Below are 9,009 nucleotides of genomic sequence, written 5' to 3'. Positions count from 1 at the left end.
ATAGTTGTATTGTAGATTCATTTACAGTTGAGTTGTTAACTTCTTTTTCCAGTTTTCACTTGTATCAGCATGATCTCATTATGACAGCTAAATAGCTTAAGAAAGGGGATGTTATGATAAGTTGGTTGTCCTGTGCAAGGTATTGTAATGTGATCTTAAGGATCACGTGTAGAGTAAAAGTTCTGTAATAAAGCTCTTGAAGTTGAAGCTTGTGGATGTGTATTTTCTCGTACTCATAACAGTCGTGACTCAAACTATTCCATTAGCAAGGATAGTTTTATCAATTGGCGAAGCATACAGCTGGAATAAATGAATCCAAACGGAAATTTCACCATTTTGAAGCGGTGAATCGAAAGAATACCTTCTAAGAAGCACCCGACATTTAAAACGGTGGAAATTGGTGAGTTCTTGGGGAAGGAATCGTGCTTTGTTTCACAGTCTTAGACCACGACGCGAGACTGAAAAGAGGTCATTGAGAAGCTTATGTTATCGTAATGGAATTTCAAAAATTCCCGGTGGAAGTCTGAGTCGCGTTACACAAGGGAAACAACGTAACGCGATCGTCGTGACTCAAACTATTCCATTAGCAAGGATAGATTTATCAATCGGCGAAGCACACAGTTGGAATAAATGAATCAGCCCCAGCATCACGCGTAATGCCAGTGTAGCAGGCATCTTGTTTACACACACAATTGAGGCACGAAGAGAAAGTCGGCTTGTCAAAACAATCAAAGCGGTATTTGTTTTCATGTCTGATTTACACTCATCATATGTCAGTGCATTGATAGCAATATCGAGGTCAAGCGAGGTCAAATAAAACTAATAACTATCCAGGCAAATCCTCCGATGTCCTTGATTCCAAACTTTGTGGTTTGTGCCGTTTGCTGTCGTATATTCCTTTTCCTGGCCTCAGCCAGAACGATGGCCGCCGCAAGTGGACATTACAAATCCACGTTAATAGCGCTCCAAATGCAAACGATTTCAGAAATATTGCAACGGACAGCTTCTGTAATTACTGAGGAACGTTTGTAAATAAAAAATTTAGCTCACTTTCCAAAGATGAACGCGATTCAGGCAGATGAAAAGGGCTTCAGCCTTCTGAACTCTCCGACGGCATTTGAAAAAGTTGGGCCAATGACTTCAAAGTGGTTCTATTAACGCACTAACTCTACTGCGCATGTCCCCCTGCTGACATAGTCCCTAATATGACATTGTAATTAGACATGGGTGTTAAAATCGCATGCAAATTTAAGATTTATGAAGTAAACGGATGTTTTCCAAAACTCTCTCAATCACCTATGTACATCACACCAGCTTGTAAAGCTGAGCAAAATTAAGGAGTAATTAAAATCAAGGAGTAAAATTTAATTTTACTCCTTAATTATAAATTTAAATTTAAATTTAAAATTTACTTCTTAAAATTAAGGAGTAAAACTATGCAACTCTTGTGGACTTGGTGTCTCGTTAGAAAGATCGCCACAACGAAACTTTGCAGTAACATTGACTCTTTTTTCTAACTAAGTTTATGATCAAAGCGTGTTTTAAAGCAACTTAACCTCCCGTAGATTCTTCCTTTTTTTCCCGCCGAAACATTTTCACTAAATGTCATTATAGAATCAAGGCTGTTTTTGTCAGTATCATTTTATTTGAGGCAAGACGCAAGTTTTTCTCATGATTCCATTAACATCTCCGACAATTTTGCAAAGCTCGTCTCTGATAAATTACCCTCTCTGGTACAGAAATATCTAGAGTAAAAGAAAAAGATTAAATGAATTAACGTAAACAAGATGGACAAATAATAAGTAACTTTAGCCAAATTTCGAAGTACTTTCAAAAAGGCTCGTGTGAGCCAACTCGTGAATGCGAAAGTGAATAGTGGTAGCCATATTAAAAGTGGTACTCGCATCAAACTACGCTACAAGGATTCGTGGTCGCCATCGGTGGCTTCGCAGCAGACCATTTCAGGTTGCGTACGTAAATAGCCTGTGTTTCCTGTGCCAGAAGCTTTTGAGATTTCTCAGTGCTGTATCATCGAATTTGCCTCGATTTCGCAGCCCTCGAATTAAGGCCCTAAAATACACTAAAAAACACTTAAAATATATAGCGGAGAAATCCTGTTTCTTGTAGAAAGCCAGGTTTTTGAAAAGGTAAAGAGATTGTAGTCAAGTAAAGATAAATTTCGATGAAATGCGGCGATACGTTTCTCAGGATATTTGAAGCAGTTCCTGGAAGTCTACGGAAAATACATTCGATGTTTTATGCAGATTTACTTTGTTGTATTTATTAGAATGATACAATGCAGTTATTAAGAGCTTTCCTGAACAAAAAAGCAGATCACAAGGAGTACAAAAGAATTGAAATGATGATGGCATCAACCAGTCAGAAGATAGAGATGTACAAGGTTCAAATCTCTAGCATCAAGGGAGATTTCAACTTGCCCACGACCCTGCGCAAAGTCGACAAGGGGACCCTGTTGATTGTTCCTTACCCAAGATACACTCGATTGCAAAAACGTTGACACCTAAAAAGCAAAAACTGTGAACGATGAGGCCCAACAGATTTGTGGTTAGTGTTTAAACAATAACCTCATTTCCATAAATATCAATAATTTACCACTCTCGTTCTTTGCAATAATAAATACAGTGATGACTTAATTCTTCCGAATTATTTTCTACCAAATACTGCTTAAGTTCATTGCCTGTGTTGAACTAGGCAAATCGCGAATTGTATATCACTGTTATTGGCCCTTGTTGCACATAAGCTTGGACAGTTTCCATCATTCACCACGTGCAACTAATTTTGGTCGTCAACCGTCGCACGAGGATATAATATTTTTGCAAATGAATTTAGTACACTTATACCCATAAAGCCATTGGGTCTCATCGTTCACGGTTTATGCTTTTTAGGTGTCAACGTTTTTGCAATCGAGTGTATACAGATATCATCTCCAAACACCATTATCTCAAAGGTGTGGTTATTGACGATACTGATACTTAGCCTGAGCTTCCAATTCATGTAATCCTGGGTGCCAGCGAGTAAGCCAAGTTGAAGACAAAATCGGCACCGAGAGTGGGGGATCTAGGTGAACCGGTAGCAGAGCTCACTTCATTTGGTTGGAACATTATGTCCCCCGGCGTAGAGACCAACCTGAGTAGTGTGTATCTGACAAGGAGCTCTTCAACAAATTACGAGCAATTGTGCAGCCTGGATGTATTAGGTTTCGAAGACAAACCAGCATTCGATCAGCAGGCAGTATACAGTGAATTTAAGGAGCAGCTAGTGCGTCACCCTGAGGGGTGGTATGCGACAGGTCTCCTGTGGAAAGCTAGACATCCTCCCCTCCCTAACAATCGAAATGGAAGTCTCCAGCGATTATCTAGCCTGGTGAAGAAACTTCAAAGAGTACCCGGCCATCTTGATAAGTATGACAAGATCATTCAGGATCAACTGGAAGAAGGCATAGTGGAGAGAGTGAGTGACAAATCCCAGGGTGAAAGGGAGCTTTATCTACCTCACAAAGCAGCCACAAGAAAAACAGCAGAGAGTACAAAGATGCGAATTGTGTTTGATGCCAGCCATGGTAGTCCTTTGCTGAACGATTATTTGGAGACTGGGCAGCCGCTCCAAAACTTGCTTTGGAGTGTGCTGGTTCGAAATCGTCTCAACCCAGTTGAGGTATGTAGTGACCTCAAGCGGGCATTCCTACAAGTGCGGATTCAGGAAGCATATCGTGACGCACTCCGATTTCATTGGCTAAATGATAAGAACTCCTCACATGTTGGGACTTTGAGATTCACACGTGCTTTGTTTGGGCTTGTACAGTCCCCATTCCTTCTCGCAGGACCTTTGAAGTAACATTTAGAGTGTTTAAGAGTTGAATACCCTGAGCACATTGAGGAAATCATAAAGAGTCTCTATATCGATGACGTCACCAGTGGGAGAGATACCATTGAACAAGCGCGTTAGTTGAAAGAAGTTAAAGTCTCAGCATTTAAGGCGGCAGGATTTGATTTGAATAAATAGCATTCCAATGCCCAATAACTGGAAGCAAATGCGCATTTGAAAGATGAACGCCAAACATATGCAAAGAAACAGTTGTGGGTAAAACCCAATAAAGTAAAGCTACTAGGCCTCCCATGGAGTAAAGAAGAAGATACCTCAACAGTTGTTCTCGCTAGAGGTTCAGAGGAAGCCACGAAGAGATAAATACCGAGGAGCCTAGCTTCAGTGTTTGACCCCTTAGGAGTAGCAGGTCCTGTAACCTTGAAAGGAAAGATGATTTTTAGAGAAGCATGTGACCAACACCTTCCTTGGGATCCAGTCCTATGTGATAAACTAAGGAAACTGTGGGAGAAGTTCAAAGGAAACCAGCCCGAAGTGGTTAAAATTCCCGCAGTCTAACGTCAGTTCAAGAGCCAGGCCAGGCTATCGACCTGCGTGCATTCTGCGATGCTAGTGCTTCAGGAACAGCAGCAGCAGTGTACGCAGTCGTGTACCAAGAGTCTAGTAAAAGACAGGGTCTATTAATCGCAAAAGCTCGATTATCAAAGAAAGATCTTACAATCCCAAGATTGGAGCTTGTATCCGCTCATATGGCGGCCAATCTTGTAAACGATGTAAGAAACGCTTTGGAAGGATATGCTGTGGGGTCTGTGTATGGGTGGACAGACAGTATGGTGGCTCTACATTGGATTTCCGGTCAAGGAAACTACAAACAATTCGTGGCAAATAGTGTAGCTCAAATCAATGCTAAGGACTTTATCAATTGAAGGCACGTGAGAACAGACCAAAACCCAGCTGATGTGGAGAGCAGGGGCACTGAGTCCAAAGAGCTTCTGGAAGTATGGCTGAAAGTGCCAGACTGGCTGTCGACACCAGATGTGTGGCCAACCCTAGTGCAAACCAAGTCGAGCAAAGAGTCAGAGGCTGAGGCGAAGCTTGTAAAGAAGTGTTTGCAGTAGCCACAAAACCAAAGGACACCCTGTATCTGGTTTGAAACATGAACTCTGGCACGCCATTCGCATCACTTCGTGGGAATCGAGGTTCATTTACAACTGTAAGTCAAACAAAGAGAACCATCTGTCGGGACCACTGACGACGCGAGCGACTGACAAGCAAGTAAAATTCTGGTCGAACTCAGGACAGCAAGATCAACACAGATCAGTTCCATGAAGACCAGCTCAAACTTATAATCCGCAAAAGAATGAAGACGGTTTGTACGAGTGTAGAGGGAGAATCCAGGGAAGGTATCCTATCTACTTGCCTCCTGCTGATGCTTTGTTAACAGAAAGAATGGTTCATGATGCACACGTGCTCAGTATTCATGTTTGAGTAGGTCTCACTATGGCTTCAATACGTCAACAGTATTGGTTGCCACGACTGAGGCAGCTGGCCAAGAAAGTTATCCGAGGCTGTTACGGATGCAAGAAATTCCAAGTCTCCGCATTCTCAAACCCACCCACGGGTAACTTATTTACAGATAGAACTGTCGGATCAGCCCCATTCAAAGTTGTGGGTGTGGATTTTGCGGGCCCCATACTTTACAAGATCAAGCCGAAGAAGGGAGGAAAAGCTTATGTCTCGTTATTCGCTTGCAGTTTAACCAGAGCTGTTCACCTTGAGTTGCTACCGAACCAAACAACTAAAGAGTTCATCAAGGACCTGAAACATTTCATCGCAAGGAGAGGAAGACCCAGGAAGATCTATTCAGTCAATGGTCGAACCTTTCTGGCTTCAGCAAAGTGGTTGAACAGGCTAATGAAAGCAGAGCAGCTTCAAAACTACCTCGCTCATCAGGATGTAAGGTGGCAATTCAACCTAAGCCCAGCCCCCTGGTGTGGGGGCCAATTTGAGAGACTTGTGGGCCTTGTGAAAGGAGCTTTTTACAAGAGTCTGGGACGAGCTAGCCTCTTTTGAAATGAGCTGGAGGAAGTGTTGCTTGATGTCGAGATAGCATTAAACAACCGCCCGCTAGATTACATTGAAGATGATGTACAGCTTCCCATTTTGACCCCTTGTGCCATGACGTTTGGTCAACCCAGGCTTATTCCAGAAGAGAACCAAGGTGAAGGGGATATAGATTTGTGGAAGCGAGCGAGGTCTCTGCGTCGTTGTAAAGACGTTTTGTGGAATCGCTGGTCTGACGAATATATGAAGTCCTTGAGGGAGAGGCACAACCTGGAGCACAAAACCAAGGAGATGACTGTCAAACTAGGAGATGTAGTGCTTATCCAGGACAGTGAACGAAATCGAGGGAAATGGAATATTGGTATCGTTGTTAAACTTTTCCCAGGAAGAGACAGAGTTAGAAGAGCTGTTAGGCTGAGAGCAGGGAAATCCTATCTGGAGCGGGCTGTTCAGCATCTCTTCTCTTCTTCAAGAACGAGATTAGCAACGAGCAGGGGGAGGAAACACTCAGCTAAATCCAACAGCCAGGGAGTTTGGCCCCGTTAGGAGGGCTGAGGTTGTAGCAGTAGGGAACATTCGCCGCATTGCGGACGAAGAAGCAGCTAAACACTGAACTGTAGTATATATCATACTAAGTACTTGTATCAAATAGGGGAGAGTGTGAGATTTCGCTGTAGGTAGTAGCGCTTTACTGTTGTAATCGTTTAGTTTTGTACGATTTATTCTTGAACAGGCGGGCGCCTGGGCGCGGCTATCTAGTAATATTATAGGATGTTATCTACTGTGTTTCGTTTCCTAGAGCTTGTGAAAAAACCACATGGCGAACGAGCCGGAGAGTGTCTTAAACATTGAAATCGTTGTGTTTATTATCGCGAGTGTGAGTTTATTGTCCGAAGAAGCAGTTCAGAGACGGTCAAAAACAAACAAAGAGGCTTTCATTAATGTTTGGTCACGAAATTTTACTCCTTGCACATCATTATTGCTGTATTCAAAATGAACATTACTGTGTTTGGAAGAAGTAATTAATGAAAATGTAAAAGCGCTTGCGGGATTTATATTGTATAAACATTTTACGAGAGAAGGCGATTTAAAAATGGTAAATTTTGTTTCACCCCTAGCAGTCTTTACAGTGACATTTTGTTACATTTTGTCTGGTTTCTAATTTGTGATACACGCACCTATTAATTGGCATGGCGGGAGAAATATGCTGTCAATTTCGCGGCGTGAAAATTTTAACTATTAGCCAAGTTCATAAGCAAACTATATCAAGCCGCTCAACTGTTCACCATCTCAAGTACATGCAATCAACGAGATAGCACTAACCACTCTTCTTCAACATGCACTTTACCCGCAGCACTTCACTTTCCAATGAAAACTACTAGTGTACATAATGTTTCTAGCTAACCACGCAAAACAATTAAATTACACATGGACACGCACTCTGATTCCTTTCGATACGCAAAGCAACGCAAAGGTGGGCGTGTACGTTCTTTTGGTGGTTTTACGTGGTAACCAATCGAAGCGCACAACCAAACAGACTGCACAATATCAATCAGGAGATAATAGGCCAACAAAGTGTGTCAGGCTTTTTCTTTATTCCTATTGGTTTGTGAGAAAACCCATCCTAAAGATGGACAATGGAAAATTTTTGTGGTCCCGTCAGATGTTAACCCGTCACGGGAAAAACATTTTGAATTTCGTAAAAGCCTGACACACTTTGATGCATCAATATCTGATGACCATTTTGGCCAAATTTCGTTGAAATCTGACAAATCTACATACCCTATTAATTCATTTGAAGATGGGGAATTTGGCCTTAAAACATTTTCCTAGTTTTCGCACCTCTTTAAAATACTTGTCCACGCGCTCACGCCGCCGGCCAATCAAACACAAAGAAGCATTCCCTGGGGAGTTCTGTAAGCATTTAAGGCTGGTTTCCATATGATCGCGGATCGCAGATCTCAATAAGGTCTGCGATCGTCTGCGATCGTCTGCGATCATATGGAAACTACTTCTTCGATCGTCTGCGATCCTGCGATCGCGATCGCAGACGATCGCAGAAGATAGAACCATGTTCCATCTAAAGGCTGGTTTCCATATGATCGCAGACGATGGCAGACCTTATTGAGATCTGCGATCTGCGATCCGCGATCATATGGAAACCAGCCTTTAGTGTTACTCTAATATTGTAAAGCGATTTCTTTATGGGAAAAGTTAAGTCTGGCTCGAGAAAGCCACCGGCGAAACCAAAACAAAGAAGAAAACGGCAGATAGACGCAGAGCATGAAACTGGCAGCCCCAGCGGAGTTGACACGAGACACGCACTTCTCACCACTATCAGTACACGAGGCTGCAGGCTGAGGTGCGCTGCTTATAATTCAGCCGGTCAACAACGGCGAAAGTGGCTGGATTGTCGCCGGCATCTTCGATTTCGGACTACGAACTGATGTTCGACTCTCCACTATCCGATTTCTCGTCCTCGAATTTCTCTGCTGCCGAGGCAGTTATAGAAAATCTGACTGGTTGTACCAAGAACCCTGGTCGCTCTCCGCCAGCTGAAGTTTTTTGGCTTCGTCAAATGATTTTTGGACCTTCTTTGGGCCCGGTTTTTTCTTAACTGTCACCGAAGGCGACTTTTCTAGTTTCGCTTTCTTCATGACAACCTTTTACGCAATGCTTGAATCCAAAATGGAACGCTGTTTCACATTAAAATTTTACATACAACGCCGTGACATGCGATGAACACAATGTAGACAAAAATATGCAAATTTACCGGTAATTCGAGATCGCGGGTAAATTTTGCCGCGTCACGCGGCAAAAAATATCAATATTAATATGTTGACATATTAGTAATATGTCAACACAGTCCTGCATAAATTGGATTATGACACCTTCACTCGCTCACCGCTTTTCCTACAAAACTTTGTTTTTCAGATAGCTCGCGTTCTTTTTAAGATTTCTAACGGCTGTTTTCACGAAACTTTGCATCCCTTTCTTGTTTCAACAATTATCTAAAAAAAATTATTTGAGAAAAAGTCGTCCTTGCTACCCTATAAGTAACCTTAAGCAAGTTATGTATGTATGCTGGAAATTAATGAACCA

General features: G+C 42.3%; 1 protein-coding gene across 2 annotated transcripts in view; it reads right to left on the bottom strand.

Moving 5' to 3' along the window:
• Positions 1-680: 680 nt before the first annotated feature.
• LOC146485488 (uncharacterized) overlaps positions 681-9,009 on the bottom strand; it is a 46,277-nt gene continuing 37,948 nt past the window's right edge. For both annotated transcript variants that reach the window (XM_085103396.1, XM_085103398.1), the window contains one exon: positions 681-1,745. The gene's annotated coding sequence lies outside the window, so the exon portion shown is untranslated. The remainder of the gene's footprint in view (positions 1,746-9,009) is intronic.

This window comes from Pavona decussata, unplaced genomic scaffold, assembly GCF_977016875.1.
Source record: "Pavona decussata unplaced genomic scaffold, jaPavDecu1.1 SCAFFOLD_26, whole genome shotgun sequence".
Taxonomy (NCBI): Eukaryota; Metazoa; Cnidaria; class Anthozoa; order Scleractinia; family Agariciidae; genus Pavona; species Pavona decussata.
Note: the sequence above shows the minus strand (reverse complement) of the source record. Positions and strands in the feature narration are given on the sequence as shown.